This window comes from Saccopteryx leptura, chromosome 12 (genome assembly GCF_036850995.1).
Source record: "Saccopteryx leptura isolate mSacLep1 chromosome 12, mSacLep1_pri_phased_curated, whole genome shotgun sequence".
NCBI classification, from domain to species: Eukaryota; Metazoa; Chordata; class Mammalia; order Chiroptera; family Emballonuridae; genus Saccopteryx; species Saccopteryx leptura.
The window spans coordinates 14,290,737-14,306,853 of record NC_089514.1 but is presented as its reverse complement, the minus strand read 5'-3'; the positions used below and the strand labels follow the sequence as shown (position 1 = coordinate 14,306,853).

Here is a 16,117-nt window from a genome sequence, read left to right as displayed (position 1 = left end):
ATTGTTCGGAAACTAATGAAAGCAAATAGATGTTACTTAACACTGTACATAATGAAAGGTCTTTTGTTGTTCTCAACTTGGATTACTATTTTTTGATGCTAAGAAGGATGCCGCTTGGTGTGTGCGTAAACAAAAAAAGACAAATGGCCAGGATGAGAATGAGTTGTCCATAATCGGATTGAAGCAACCGCGTTGCCTCCAAGGAGAACCACATGGGGCTTAATGATTAGGTTGTTGTTCTTAATACGTCTAATGTTCACTCTTAAAGAAATCAAGAAAAATGTTAAGAGGTTCCTGATATTTCACTGTGGCGCTGGGCTGTTGGGGCTTCTGACAGGAAAAGGACATTCTCTGTGGCTGGAACACCACGTCCAGCCACGTAAGTTAATTTGCTCAAATGATATTAGGAGGCATCTAAAACCTAAATCTGCCTCAATTCAGTCGCTCTGCCCGCAGAGCCATCAGGGACGAGGCAAGGACAGGCTCGGTTTTGTTGAAGTTGTGATGAGATCAAATAGCTGGGAAATACCACTTACCTTGTGCATTGTTTATTCCTTTTCTGTCTTGGCAGAATGTTTCTGGAGTTAAGTAAAATGTCTGCTAGTGTTTGGATAATAAATATATCATTTAAAAGCTTGTGGCTACTGTAGCCTGTTGGGATATTAGGAGGGAAAATTACCCTCATTGTTGAGTTCTACAGGGCTCATGTTGGTTGAATATAATGATTTCCCCCCACTCCTTTCTTATGATGTGAGTTTCGTGGTCATGTGTTTGTGTGTGTGTGTGTGGGGGGGGGGTCTTGCAAATTCAAGTTCATCCATCGGAGGTCTGACTGTGTGCCTTGGGCATCACCTCCAGGACACCATCATCATGGAGCTTACAGGTCTCCTAATAAATTTTAGGATTACCCAATGACATTCAGCCATTAGGATTTTGTTGCCCTTGAAACTCCCAACTGGACAATTGAATTCCAGATGAATAGGAATTGGGTTATTCTTCTTATTTTAAACTGGTAACCCCAATGATTTCAAATACTCTGACTTCAATTTATCAACTATATATTTGAGTGGACAAAAGTAGGTTAATAATAAGAATAGTAATAAGTACAATAATTAATAAGTAAATAATGCAGGAATAAACTCTGTGTTTTGTGTACTCACAACTATAAACCTAGTTTTGTCCTACCCTGTATCTATTGAGAGCCCAACTGTGTTCTAGTATCCATTTTATGGTGAGAAAGTTGAATTTCAGAGAGGATGAGTTACTTCCCCCTGACCCGTAGTCGAGTGGTTAGTCTACTGACGACTTAGTCCCAGCTTTGAACAAAATCCATATGATTCTCAGATCCATGTTTCTACCAACCTCTGTGTCTCCATAAACAGTTAAACCTTCATGTTGTAACAAAATTAAATGTCTCTATCTGGTCTTTTTTAGATAGAGTCTATGAATCTGGCAGAAACAGGTGACTGATCTTCTCCTATTCAAGGAGAAGCAGCAACTGACATGGTGCTCTCTGCAGCATGCGAGTCGGGTGTGGTTTTGAAGTTCTTCCCAGTTCCCCGGTGTGTCTGCTTCCTCTTTCCATTATAGACCAACCTTTGACTTTAGTCCCTGCCCAAGCCCAACAGACTGAGGTTGGATTCCCAGGGACACAGGCAGGACCTTAGGGGGAAAGGAATGAGAGAGAGAGAGAGAGAGAGAGAGAGAGAGAAAGGGAGAGGGAGAGAGCTGATTCTTCCTGTCTTCTCCAAGTCTCTTCCTTGTCCTCTTGGCCCATTTTAGAGCCGTGTTCTCATACATTGGCACCCCCACCTGACTGCAGGGAAAGGAAATGAAAGCAGATGAAGCAAAACCACAGCTGTGATGTTTATTAGGCCTCTGGTTTTCAAAAAAAAAAAATGATGGAGGATGAGGCTGGAACTAAGCTGCTTTCTCTTAGAAAGTGCTGGCAGTAATTTTCGTGGCAGGTTTTTGGCATTTGAATATATTAGCTAAAGTATTTAAATATAATGAGCTATGCAGTACGGCGGACAGCAGAGAGCCCAAGGCCAAACGACATGATCCAGGTGACCTTGGACAAGCCACTTCACCTTTCTGGGCTTCAGGTTCCTTTTCTGCACCAGGTGCACATCAAGCCAGATGATCCCCGAGACCTCCTAAGAAAGCAGTGAGAAGCAGGGCAGACACCTGCTCTGCTGTCAGCTGACGGGTCTGAATATTAGCTGTCACTCAGTTTATACAGGAGCTATGTGACTCAGGGTCAGCCACTTGACTTCTCTGAGGCTCGGTTTCCACCTCTGTGAAATGGGGATGAGATGTCGACCTCAGAGGGTCAGTGAGAGGGTTAGATGGGCTCGTGCACAGACAGCCGGTGGAGAAGGCACTTTCTCAGGACTGGAGGGAAGACCTGGGAATGGGACGCTTGGAAGGTCAGTGGGGGAGGGTGACTCGTCTATGAAGAAGTCCGGACTGGGAGAGGCTGGCCCGGGGTGGGTGTGGAGCTCTGGGCGACCCTTGACAAGGGAGGAGAAAAAGAAATAACTGTGGTAGTGGGACAGAAAACCGGCTGCCTCCATGACAATCTTTGTTGGGCACAGTGCCTTGGGGAGAAGAAGAAGAAATCTCAGGACACCCTGCCTCCTTGCTACTGCTTTTCATTTCTTAACTCTTTATTTTTAATGAAGATGGGAAACTTTATAACTTGGATAGTTACATTTATTTCTATAATTTTCATCTAAAATAATACAATGCACAGCAATTATTTTCACATGTGTTTCCACTGCATGTCTTGGGTACTCTGCATTGTCTCCTCTGTTTCTCTGTGTGCCTGCCTTTCTCTACCACCAACCTCCAAACCATACCTCCCTCCTTCTTCTTGTCTCCGTTCTCCTCCTCCCAGCGGGGTGCAGGAAAACACCAAATGAGGACACAGATGTAATAGAAGGAACCATGACTAGGAACCACATGCACGAAGAAGCCCAGAAAAGCAAATCCTCTCCAGGAGGGCACACAGAGGGTCTTAATGAAGAAGAGAGGACCCCTATTCCTTGACTCGCTGTCCAATACCTCCAGACCACAGGGGGCACTGTAGCTGCTCCTTCAGTCAGGAAAGCCGACCTTCCTTTATCAGTGCCATCTAAAGGACAGAGGATCTTGTGCCTTAGCAATTGGAATGAGATGACTCCCAAGGTACATTTTTCCCCAGGGTTCCTCCTCAGGTGTCACTCACCCAGTGTAGCTGGGGCTCTGTGGACACGCCATGTCTCCCAGAAGGCACCAGGAACTTTCTTTGTGTAATCATAGTCAAATATTTTTATTATATTAGTGTATACAACCTAGTGGTTCTACATTTATATACCTTATGGTGTGATCACCATGATAAGTCTAGGAACCATCTGTCACTGTAAAGTTATTATTATGATATTATTTACTATATTCTCTATGCTGTACATTACACCCCCATGCCCCTCCCCTTAGGCAACCATCAAAAAAATATGAACAACTTCAAGAATTAGCGTGGCGTCTTTGCGCAGGGGCCATGCTTAGCTTCTCTTTTTTGTTCTAATTTTGGTATATGTGTCGTCAGAACAAGCACTCTAGAGGATGTTTTCTGTAATTCAAATCTGTTTCCAAAATAAATCTGGATCTCTTTTATAAGTAAGTACAATAATGAAACAGAATGATAGACAGAGAAAGTAGAACTTAAATTGCTGAAAAGGAGTAGCGGCCTCAGCTGTTACGAGACGTTGGAGATGAGATTAGAACGGCCAAGCAGGGCTTAAACTAAGGCAAAAGGGAGAACCCGGGGCGACACAGTTCATATCAGCCGACAAAATAAAGCAGCCACATCTTGTTTTGCCGAGCCACTGCTTCTGGAACAAACTAAGGAGAAATTTATGCCCTGGGTTCTTGTATAAATGCGTGCTGGGTGACCAGTTGAACGGGTCTTCAAACTGAGTCTTGCAAAGAGACAAAGACCATGAGGAAGAATCCTGCCCCTTTCCAAAAGGATAGCAGAATTCAGGTTATAGGGGCAGACCCAATATTTGGCTATTACTTGTTAGACTGGATTTAACACCATCTTTTTAAAATAATTACTTTCTAAATAATTTTCTTATATCAAAAGTAGTATGTGCTCATTGTAGGAGATTTGTAAAAGGGAGAAATATATAACCTCACCACTCATTTAACCTTAGACATGCCTGTCTATTTTAAAAAGATAACTTATTGCACATGTATGGCCAGTAGCCGTGGCCACCATCACAGCTGCCTGGCCCATGCAAGTTCGCATTTGATTTGGACAGACGGTAACGAAACAACGGAGCCAAGAACTGGTGGGTCATTACATTTAATCCTAGCTCACACCCGGTGGGCAAGAAATACACACAGTGGGAAAACACTTCCCTTTCCATTCAGGGCTCCAAAAGCCACTGACTCATCCGAGTATTCCTAGAATCAAAGGTTTCTACCTCATCAGCCTTATTCACCCCGGTTCCCCATCTCCTTCTCTCTGCACAAACTGGCTTCTTCTTCAGCACTCCGCCATCTTGACTGCCTTTCCTATGCAATGTTAATTTCAGGAACTGAGAGAGAGCACGCCCCCGGTCTGCCCATTTTATAGTGTAGAACAGGGGTCCCCAAACTTTTTACACAGGGGGCCAGTTCACTGTCCCTCAGACCGTTGGAAGGCCAGACTATAAAAAAACACTATGAACAAATCCCTATGCATACTGCACATATCTTATTTTAAAGTAAAAAAAACAAAACGGGAACAAATACAATATTTAAAATAAAGAACAAGTAAATTTAAATCAACAAACTGACCAGTATTTTAATGGGAACTATGGGCCTGCTTTTGGCTAATGAGATGGTCAATGTCCAGTTCCATATTTGTCACTGCTAGCCGTAACAAGTGATATGACGTGCTGCGGAGCTGTGATGTGTGCATCCCGCATCACCGGAAGTAGTACTGAACGTGAGCGACGCCACATTTTCCGGTGCCACCACATACAGTGCTCCAGGAGCACAGGATGCGGATGTGCTCCTCTCACTGACCACCAATGAAAAAGGTGCCCCTTCCGGAAGTGGGGCAGGGGCCGGATAAGTGGCCTCAGGTGGCTGCATGCAGCCCATGGCCGTAGTTTGGGGACCCCTGGTGTAGAAAATCAAAACCTTTAAGCCAATATACAAATAAGGAAGTCTCTGATACAAAGTCACTTACCTGAGGCATAAATGGGATTCCTCATTAGAGTGCCCCACCCCACATCATGCAACAGTCAAGGGTGTGGAGAGAAGCTTAGTTTTGAAAAGATCTTAGTGTTAAAAGGACAGGAAAGGCTTAGTCTTAACACTAAGCCTTAGGCTATAATGACTTTGCCGGCTTACAGCCTGTCTCCCACACCCAATGCAAAAACTATAAGCGAGCAAACATATACATCATATTTGCAAACTTATTTGACCCACAGCACATAATATTTTGTTAAACATTTTCTAAGTTTAATAACATACCATGGACATTTCCCATTCAATAAATCTCTCTACAATATGATTCTGAATGCTTGTAATACTGTGCTGATATGAATACTATAAAATACATCAGGAAGATGTTATCATAATATATCTAGCTATTCTCCCAGACGCTAGATATTTGGGTTTCCGACATTCGCCTCTGTATATAATTCTGTGGTGAACATCTTGTGTTAACTGTTCTCAAGGTATCCTTCATGACTAGCTAGCTGTGCCTAGGGAAGGTGGGTCTAGTCCATTCATGGCCAGGGCACCTCAGAGGTCAATTAATTTTTTTCCCAATGACTTGTGGGCACAATTTGTACTTCTTGCATTTTACCAGGCAGGAAAGAAGAAATAGTACTGGGAACCCACAGTCTTGATTTAAAGACCATTTCCTGGGCTACTTAGTGAGGGCAGTAGAATTCTTTGTTTCTGTCCCTCCTCGCCCTTGCAGTCTTGGAGTAGGGCGGAAGCAGACAAGAGAGTGTAGGGATCACTGCAGAAGCAGACAGGATGGGTTGGCCATGGATGAAAGCCCTAATGTGCCCTACGGGACTGGGCTCTAATTTCTCTAGACCTGTTTCTCTATCTGAGGGCCTACCTCATGTCAGGAGCAGGGTGGGCCTGCATGGAGGTGCAATGAACTTGGATACTCTTGTTTGTATGTTGTGGGTTCTCCCTCTCCCTGCTTCTTTGGAAGATGTGAACATGGTTTGTGATCTAGGCACTGATGAGGAAATCTCCTGCAAAGAGCCATGCAAATACACAACCTTCCATTCCATCAAGTTCTCCCTATGCATAATAATCCTTAGTTAGCCTCAGATAGATGAGGATTTATGTTTGAACATCTGTCAAGGGGGGTTTCTCTGGGTAATGTGGTATAACACGCCACTACAAAGTATCCCCAAACATGGCTTTTGCATTTCCTGTGTGTCCGACAACTTCACTCCGAGTACACATAGGTAGATGTAAATATGTAATCATTACAAATCTGAATTTATGTAATCCTATTCCCAGCACTGTTCTTTTCCCCTAAGTGGTTTTTCTTCTAGATTGTATCAACCCCAAAGGACATACCTTTGAGAAAATACTCCATTAAAGACATTGTTGGAGCAACTTTTATTATTCATTAGGGTGCTTTAAAGTGGACCTAAATAAAAATGCTTTTTTGCTAAAAGTAAAAATACATCCGTTTCTATGATCTAATTGCACAATTGGTTAGAATTTCTATCTATCAGTTCAAAGGGAAACTTGGTTTCAGTGAATTTGTTTTTAATAAAAATGTGTTATCTATGATAAATATATTTCACTTTGTTCAAATGGATTTGATTGGGAAAACATATTGAGCAGAAGTACTGGTAGAGCTTAATTTCATTGCTTTGAGAAAATGTATTGAATGCTGGTTTGAATTAAATTCTGTTTGTTTTAATAAAAGTGTATTGGCCTGAGTGTACATATATTTGTTTTAGTGGCAGTGCATTGGATCCAATAAAACTATATTGGCTTCACTGCTTGTGTCTCCTTTTCAGTGAAAATGGATTGAATGGGAAAACGAAGCAGTCATGAAGCAGCCAGCCCCAAGGTCTCCGCTTGGCGGGAGGATCCCAATAGCAGAGGGAGTGTGTTTCCGTAGACTCTATGTTAAAATATACTTTTAAATTTGAACACGTTCCTATCAAGAACTCAGACGTGAGACTGAATCGCCACCATAAAGAGTGAATTTTCTGAAGCCGCCCTTTCCACGGACAAATTGTGGGGCCGTCCAGGACAGCAGAGGAAAGGATTCTGTGAAAGCCAAGGGTGGGTTTGTCAACATCCCTCCAGCTTTATGTGGGCCTCAGTGGTTCCGGTAAGATACTGTCTATCAGGCATTCAAACCCCTGAAATGAACAGAAACAGATCATGAGGACCCCCTAAGGGCACTGAAATGGGTTTGACTTTGAACTGATTAAGAGGGGAAAGAATTGAAACAAGTGTTACCCTGAGACACATCAGAATGACCAGACGTCTCATGGGTTACAGACCCTCAGGGAGGAGACCGTGCTCCAGAGGGAGCTGACACAGCACTGATATCTAGGAAATGGCATGTATGCAGTGTCATGACCACACTGTGTGGCCGACTATGACCCCCAGGTGCCCATGTCTACAGGTACCCCTTTGTCCAGGTGCCCTGACCCAAAAGCTGGAGTTTAAACAATGAAGATAAACAATAACATTGGCTGTTGTTCTTATGCAGCTGTCCCATTACTAAGAGAGTATGGGCTCTGGCTTGTTTTTGCTCCCAGAAGATGAACTTGACCTGACTCTTCTACCTGGCTTCATTTAGCCTTGATGAGAAATAAATGCAAATACTACTTTCATTAACACCTTTGCTCCAACTAAATGTGCTAACAAGCTCTGGACTTCAACTTTCCCACTAATAACAGCTAATTCTAACTACTGCCATTACCAAAAAAAACCCACCCCTAAACCTTTCATGTACAGTTAGTTGCTCATTTCTCTTTTGAATGCCTGAATTCCCATAAGACCCTACAAGGTTAAGAGAGAAACAGTGATTCATGGACTTTTTTTTCCTCTGTGGAAAAATTCCCAATTATATACTTTAAGTCAAGAATAAAGTGGGATTTATGATAAAGACATTTGCTGTGCTGTCCTTGGTGCCTTGTGACCCTGGGGGACAGCAAGTGGTTCACTGTCCCAGACAGAGTGTTGGACTGATCCACTACATTGTAGAAGTATGGTGGGGGACTGAATGTACCAATTTCAGAAGGGAAATAGCACCGTACAACTTAATTCACTGCCCTAATAATGAAGTTTTCAAAAGGTAATCCTAGGATATTTCTAGCATCAGCCAACAAGAGTGTAGAAACTTACACCACTTTGGGAAGGAGCATTGCAGGCCATGCAGAGACTAAACCAGGGATCCCAAAACTGCGGCCCCCTGAGGCCATTTATCGGGCCCCCGCCGCACTTCCGGAAGGGGCACCTCTTTCATTGGTGGTCAGTGAAAGAAGCACATTGACCATCTCATTAGCCAAAAGCAGGCCCATAGTTCCCATTGAAATATCGGTCAGTTTGTTGATTTAAATTTACTTGTTCTTTATTTTAAATATTGTATTTGTTCCCATTTTGTTTTTTTACTTTAAAATAAGATATGTGCAGTGTGCATAGGGATTTGTTCATAGTTGTTGTTTTTTATAGTCCGGTCCTCCAACGGTCTGAGGGACAGTGAAGTGGTCCCCTGTGTAAAAAGTTTGGGGACCCCTGGACTAAACCTATCTGCCTGGGCACTGGACAAACTCATGGGTAGATCTGTAGGGTGTCCCTGACCACAGGCTTTTGAAAAATGCACATCTACTGGGGAGGCCAATTAGAACAGGCATTCCCTCTGGAGAGACCTGTGGGGAAAAGGCACTCTCTGAAGTTTCCTGGGAGATGACTTCGGGACAAAGAAAGGCAGCTGACAAAGCGTTTGTCATTTAGCAAGTCATGTTGCAGAGAACAACCTTAACTGTAGAAGTCTGGGGGTCCCTGTAGAATCTGCATTTTAGAGGGGGTTCCATTCAAGGGTCCTGGGAGTTGAAGTATTTATATACCGGGACCGACTTCTACACCTGCCCCACCCTCACTAGTTGAGGGCTTCTCCTGCGGAGCCTGGATTCTCTGGTGCAGCCAGCCAGCCAGGTGAGCAGGAACAGAGGGCTCTGACCATGAGAAGAAGCTTTACGGAGAAGGATGCAGTTAGAAGAGGTAAAGGCAGAGCACTGACAAGACTGTCTATCCCCATGAAGTCCATGTCATAGATGAGTAAACTGAAATATGAGGGTAAGTAGTTTTCCTGGTGACACACAGCTAGTAAGCAGCATGGACAAAATGCAAATCCTTCCTCTGTTTCACTTGAAAGTCAATGACTTAACCACTTAGCCACGCTGCCTTGGCCATGCTGTCCAGCTAGAGAAGTTGGTGTGCCTCCAAGAATTAAAAAACTAGGCCCTGGCCGATTGGCTCAGTGGTAGAGCGTCGGCCTGGCGTTCAGGAGTCCCGGGTTCGATTCCCGGCCAGGGCACACAGGAGAGGCGCCCATCTGCTTCTCCACCCCCTCCCCTTTCCTTCCTCTCTGTCTCTCTCTTCCCCTCCCGCAGCCGAGGCTCCACTGGAGCAAAGTTGGCCCGGGTGCTGGGGATGGCTCCGTGGCCTCTGCCTCAGGCGCTAGAATGGTTCTGGTTGCAACAGAGCATTGCCCCCTGGTGGGCAGAGTGTCGCCCCCTGGTGGGCGTGCCAGGTGGATCCCGGTCGGGTGCATGCGGGAGTCTGTCTGACTGCCTCCCCGTTTCCAACTTTAGAAAAATACAAAAAAAAAAAAAAGAATTAAAAACTGTGTCTCATCGGAGTCTCTGCTGCTTCAGGGCTGGCAGCTGAGCACTGCAGGTAGGAGAGGAGACCTGGACGTGCTATCAGCCAGAGCTGCTGTCTTTAGGACTGGCAGGTAGTGGTCGGTCCGAGGCTGAACTGAATCTTAGTATCTAGGTGTCTGTTTGTTAGAAGCTGAACTCAACTTGTCCTAGGGTACATCTTTGCCTAATAGTCAACCGCAAATAACCACATGATCATAGGCTCGGGGCCATTTGCAGCGAGCCGTGGAACTCCTCGCCACAGTACATCCCAACTCCACCCGCCCCCGTTCTGTCCTCTGGTCATATTCATCCTCTTGTGATCAGCTCTTCTATTTTAGGCATGCCTGCTAGCTGCTCAGCTGTTTTGTAAAGTTGTGATGACTTTGTACAACAAAATACAAACAGCCATCCTCACAGCTGTTTTGATCCCATTTAATGAAATGGTGGTGACATCCGAATGCCGCAACCGCAGGGAGGCGAAGGGGTTATTGTGGTGTCTGTGAGCGCTGCTTTGTAAAGTAAGTTGTGATGACTTTGTCTGATAAAACAGCCATCCTCACAGATGTTTTGATCTCATTTAATGAAATGGTGGTGACATATGAATGCCACGACCGCAGAGAGACATGGGTTGTTGTGGTCGCTGTGAGTAGAAAGATCAGTATTATTCCCCAGGCTCATGTCTCAAACAACAGTTCTGCAGTTAGCATTGTTCTATGTCAGTGCATGGTTCCCGCTGTGCGCCTCTTCCTAGGGACAGACTCGAGGTATAACAACAGACCTTTAGCTATTTTTTGTTGCCTGTAAGTACAACAGAACAGCCAGGATAGAAAGAATGCATGCAGAATTGTGAAGATAAGTCAAATGAATCGGTGGAAGGAAGCACTCAGCTAACAGTTTCTGCCATTCAAGAACTCAAAAAGTATACTATCTCAAGAAGGCCAATAAGTTATGTGTCATCCCATCAGAGTGCCAGAACAATTTTTGGCTTCTACGTCTTCGTCACACAGAAAGGGGGGAAGCAGGGTTGGGAAGATATCAGACGGCCGACACAGAAGAAGCCAGTGTCTCATCCTCAATCAATTATGCGAGGGTGTTATCAAATCAATGCATTCACAGTGTGAACGCTCGCGGCAGATGGACGAACACTTGTCGGCTATCTGGAGCCGGAGAGAGTCAGATTTATTTTCTAAGCTTGTTTGTCTCATTTCTCCCGCCTGGTGCTGGAAGGCAGAGCATGCATCTGTGGCTTTTCAAATGCAGGAGATCGCCAGCTATTTTATAGCGGGTGAGATCAGGCTCTGCAAACGGAGCTCTCTAGGACTTCTGGCTGTTTTTTCTCTTCAGAATGCAGACAAAGGGGAGCAGGTTTAGCAAGGGCTCTCTGCCTGTGACTTTTGATTCTCAGCACCAGCGGGACAAGGCTGGCCCAGTCCATGAACTGGCCTCCCAAGCTTCATTGTTATGATGGGGTCTGTTCCATTATGACCTCAGGGATGGCTTATAGCTCCTGCCAGAGGTGGAGCCTGAGTCAAGATGACAGCCCTCCAGCACCCGGATGTGTTACCCGCGGCCACTGGGTATTGAGTGCTGTTACCCTCCTGACTACCAAGGGGTCTGGCATTCCTAGTTGGCAGAGAACTTGAGATGAGCTCTAACCTGAGCTGATAGAGAAGGAAAAAGGCATCTTTTGAGTCAGAATTGAAACTTTACAGTAGCTGCCATTCAACTCCAGAAAGCATTTTTTATGTTCTTTCTTGTGGGAGAAATCATCCTTCTCATTTTCTGTATTGGGGCAAGCGGAAGTTCATTTAGTGTTCTTAAAGTCAAACAAGAGGTCCATGAACACACTGGATTCAGAAATCTGCAGCCCCCTGACCTGGTGCATGACCAAGAACCTGTGTTAGAAAATTTCTAAGTACTTCAGGGCAGAGCAAGTCATAAGTCCCCAGGGCTGGTGGGGACTAGCCAGAGTCTAGGGCTCTGTGCCACAAGTGTGTTCATTCATTCATTCATTCATTCATCCATTGACCCAAGCAATCAGTTGGTTAGCAAGCCTCAATGAGGACAGGACTTCTCAACCCACCTAGCCTACAACAACCAACTAAATCAGACTTTCCGGGTGATTCTATCATGCATTGAGGGTTGGATCACTCACTGTTCCAGGCACTGAGGATACTCTAATGTGGAGAACGGTGATGAAATGTGATAGAAGTAAGCCCAGATCTTCCAACAGGGGAGGAGAGAAGCAGCCCCAAGCAGAGGTAGGGCAAGGAGATAAAGTTCACAGTGACTTCCTGGAGGAGGTGACCCTGAACTGCTTTCAAAGAAGAAGCAGGAATTGTGCATTATCCAGTCAAAGAATGAGGAAGGCAGACTGTGCCAATTTTTGGAGAATCTCCAAGGAGCCTACTGTGGCCAACATGTATAATGCAAGTCAGAGAAAGAGGGCAGGCAGATGGGGTGAGGGACGCCTGGGGCCCGTGATGAAGATGCCGTGTCGGGGAGCTCAGCGCACTTTCCATAGGAAAGCCCTCTGAAGGGTTCAGAAAGGGCCGTCTGGCAGCTGAATGGAAAAATGAAGAGGAGGGGGTTATATGTAGTCACAGAATGGGTAAACCGAAAGTACTAAAATTTGCCACCTTTTCCAATTAGGGCTTTATGCATTCATTCATCTTGAAAAAAATGAAAGCAGGCGACATTTTCTTGAAAAAAATTACCTTAAAACTCCCATTGGATTCTTTTAGGGAAGCAGTTTTTAAAAATTAAAAAACTAAATTTGAAATTGGAAATTTAAAGGTTTGCTCCAAATCTGTATCTCTGGGGATACACACACACACACACACACACACACACACACCATATAGATACGGTTTGTTTGATTCACTAAACAAACCACTCCTGGCTTGGGCTTTTGGAGTGATGATGCTTGATGAATCCTGCTGTCCCCACCATCCAGCTGAAAGGACAGTACTCGGGGCATCTCAGATTATTCATCTGTAGAGGGGGATGACGATAGCATGTCCCTCCCAGCTAGCATGACAACAACACACATGGAAATACATGTGAAGAGCCTGGTGCAGGGAAAGCACTCAAAGGTGACAGAAGAGAGCAAAGGACACAAGGACGAAAAACAAATGATGCTGATGGCACGTGCGATGACCCACTAAGGAAACTCCTAGCTCTGTTTTATTCCACTCTGGCACAATCTAGAAAGTTCTTGTTTTTTTAACTAAAAGGAAAATAAACTCATTTGTTATCATGTGGATCACTCTTTCCAACCAGCCGTCATAGCTTCAGTGCAGAATAACTGCATTAACCTGATGGGTTTTGCTCCAAGCTCCCGAACCAAAAACCCGACCTGCAGAATGACCCGTGTCTGCTCCTGCGACTCTCACTCGCTCTGGCGAGCGGAGAATTTGGCACCTTCACTTGTGATATCTACAGTAACCCATCAGCTGCTGAGCTGAAGGATGTGTGCCGCGCTCCCCGCTCCCCTTTAATGTGCCATTAAATCAAATACTCTATTAGCAGGATTAGTTCATTCGGTGTCTGCCTGGGAACGTCCTGCGAATTGTGTGATGTCTCTTGCAAATGGCCCTGCACTCTGGGGTCTACTTCGGCAGTTTATATCCTGTGGAGGAGGACTGAGCTGCCCCAGGATCTGACTGCCTTCCTCTACGTGAAATATGATGACTTCCACAAAGGATAATTATTTTTGATCATTTTTGCCATGTGCAAACCTGGTGAATTCAAATGCTGTCGATCAGGCTCCGGCCCAAAAACCTGCTGTCCTCACACCTGCAGCCCAGGGCCCGCCTCGGCCACGGACTGCCCACCCTCTCGGCTTCTCTGCCCTGCTCAGGTCCCCTCCAGATGCTGGTGCCAACATACACGCGTGTGCTGAGAGTTAAAACAGGGTTGAAACTCTGCAGCCATATTTCCATTCCCTCCTATTTACAACCAATAAACGTGAATGTGGGTGATGACAACCGCTGTGCCCTCGTCTTAATACTCTCGTGCTCTGAAGATGAGCGGGGATCTCAGCGCACTCTGTCACGTTCGGCTTGGGCACGTGGAGCCCCGCGTGATGCTCCATGTGCCCGGGCTCTGGGCTGCTGCGGAGGGCTCTCGGGCTATTTCCCTTCATGCCGAGCTGCCTTTAGCCAACGTGCATGTAATCTGTCTTTAGCCAACGTGCATGTAATCTGTCACCCTCTTTTCCTAAAGTAGAAAGTCAGTGTGTTAGGGAAGTACATATTTGCTCCTGTAAGAGATAAACCTTAAAATGATACCCTGGTAATTATTAACATTTTCCAGTGAGGGTCAGGGGCATCCTGGTTTATAGCGCTTGCCAATTTCCATGGTGTAAATACTGACACTGTGGCTGATTTCAAGCCACAATATGACATGCTTGGAATTCAGAGTTGGGAAGAGATACTTGTAACACTTGGATTCCACCCTATTTTCACAAAAAATAACCTCAAGAGCAGTACATAACAGTAAAATATGGTAACATTGTTAGGTCAGGAGGAGTTTTGAATATTCTTACCTTTAAAAATCATGATGTATTTAATTGTTAGTTTGTAAATTTTAACTCTTCATAATGACTGTATTGAACAATTAACTTGCAAAATTCATCAAAATGTAATACTTGGCTTTAGAGCCAGAATAAGCTAGTTCCAGCACATCGATGGGTTTGAGTATAACATGATATTTTTCCTTGAAACCTACGTTGATGTGGAAATTTAGCAGTGGCTGTCCACAGGGTGATCCAGGGACCCAGGATGCCTCCATCTGGAGTCTCTGTCATCTCCCAGGAACTTCAGAGCATCTCACTTCCAGCCAGCAGTTGGGGAAAGAGAATGCCTCATCTCACACGGTTGGGTTTCATAGGCCAGACTTGGAAATGGTATGTATCACTTTGTCCATGTTCCACTGGCTGGACTTCTGTCACATGGCCACACCTTACTTCAAGGGGAAGCTGGGAAATCTAACCCAGTTATGTGACCAAGAAGGAAAGGAAGTGGTGCTGCCGGGCAGCCAGCTGGTTTCCGCCGCAGCACGAGGACTGACTCCTCCTTGGCAGCTGTCGGGAAGCAAGCAGACTAGGAGAGCAGCTGGCCTTCTTTTCTTATTAAGCATTCACGAGTGTAACAGGCATGGACAATGAAATGAATTGTTATCGAGTTTGCAATTAATAAATAGAACTATGCCTGTGTAAGAACCAGGTTATGTGTTATCCACCTTACTGAACGCGAAAGTGATGCTGGCTGGGCCAGGGGCTGAAGGAGGTGCACGAGATGCCTTTTCTCAACACAGTGGTCTATCTAGTCATCTTTCCATCCAACCACCCACCCACCCATCCATCCATCCACCCATCCACCCATCCACCCATCCACCCATCCATCCATCCATCCATCCACCCACCCGCCCACCCACCCATCCATCCAATAAGCCTTTACTCAGGCCCTGTATTAGCTTCTGGGACATGCAGAGGTACTTGGCAGTGCTCCTAGTCCAGTGAGGAAGAGAGAACCAGACAAGCCCAGCCCTAGATGCATCCTCTCACTGAGGAGAAAGCAGCTAAAACTCATTGAGGAGGAGACATTTGATGTGGGTCTAGACAGACACACAGGTAGAATTTTCAAGGCGTAGACGGGGGCGGGGGGAATGCATCCCAGGCAAGGGGGACCATTTGTACAAAGATCCAGAGGAATGGAGGAGTGTGGTTTGGTCCAGAAATGGCAAGAAACTCAGTGTGGCAGGAGATAAGGCGGAAAGGTTGGCTTTCTAGTAAACTGAAGATCATTATATGGATTACACAGAAGTTGGGAATTTATCTGTGGGACCATGCTTCTCAAAATGGGGGACAGGTAACTCCACGTGTACTCAGTGGTATGCCAGGAAATATGTAAATATGGATAAAACTTTCTGTATTTCCTCCCTTGGTGGCAATCAATTCGAAACGATGCTTGGGAAGTCTTGGCAAAGATTCCCTTCCCTCTCGGTGGGCTGGGCCTAGTCTCAAACCATCCTGTGGTCAGTGGAGGGAGATGCTTTGACTGGTGTGGGCTGAGTCACATGCTGGACCCTGGAGCCTGGAACAGGGTGGGAGGTGTCTTACTGAAGCCCAAGGAGTAGAAGAGAAGCAGTGACCCCTCAGAGAAAAGTCCAGACACGGGACAGAAGGGGAATGGCTGTCAGGTAACCCACCA

The 16,117-nt window shown here is 45.4% G+C and overlaps 1 non-coding gene across 1 annotated transcript; it reads right to left on the bottom strand.

The window, feature by feature from the left end:
- Positions 1–3,488: 3,488 nt before the first annotated feature.
- Positions 3,489–3,595, bottom strand: LOC136384322 (U6 spliceosomal RNA). Its single transcript, XR_010747595.1, has one exon. It is a non-coding gene; the product is annotated as a U6 spliceosomal RNA (small nuclear RNA).
- Positions 3,596–16,117: the final 12,522 nt, after the last annotated feature.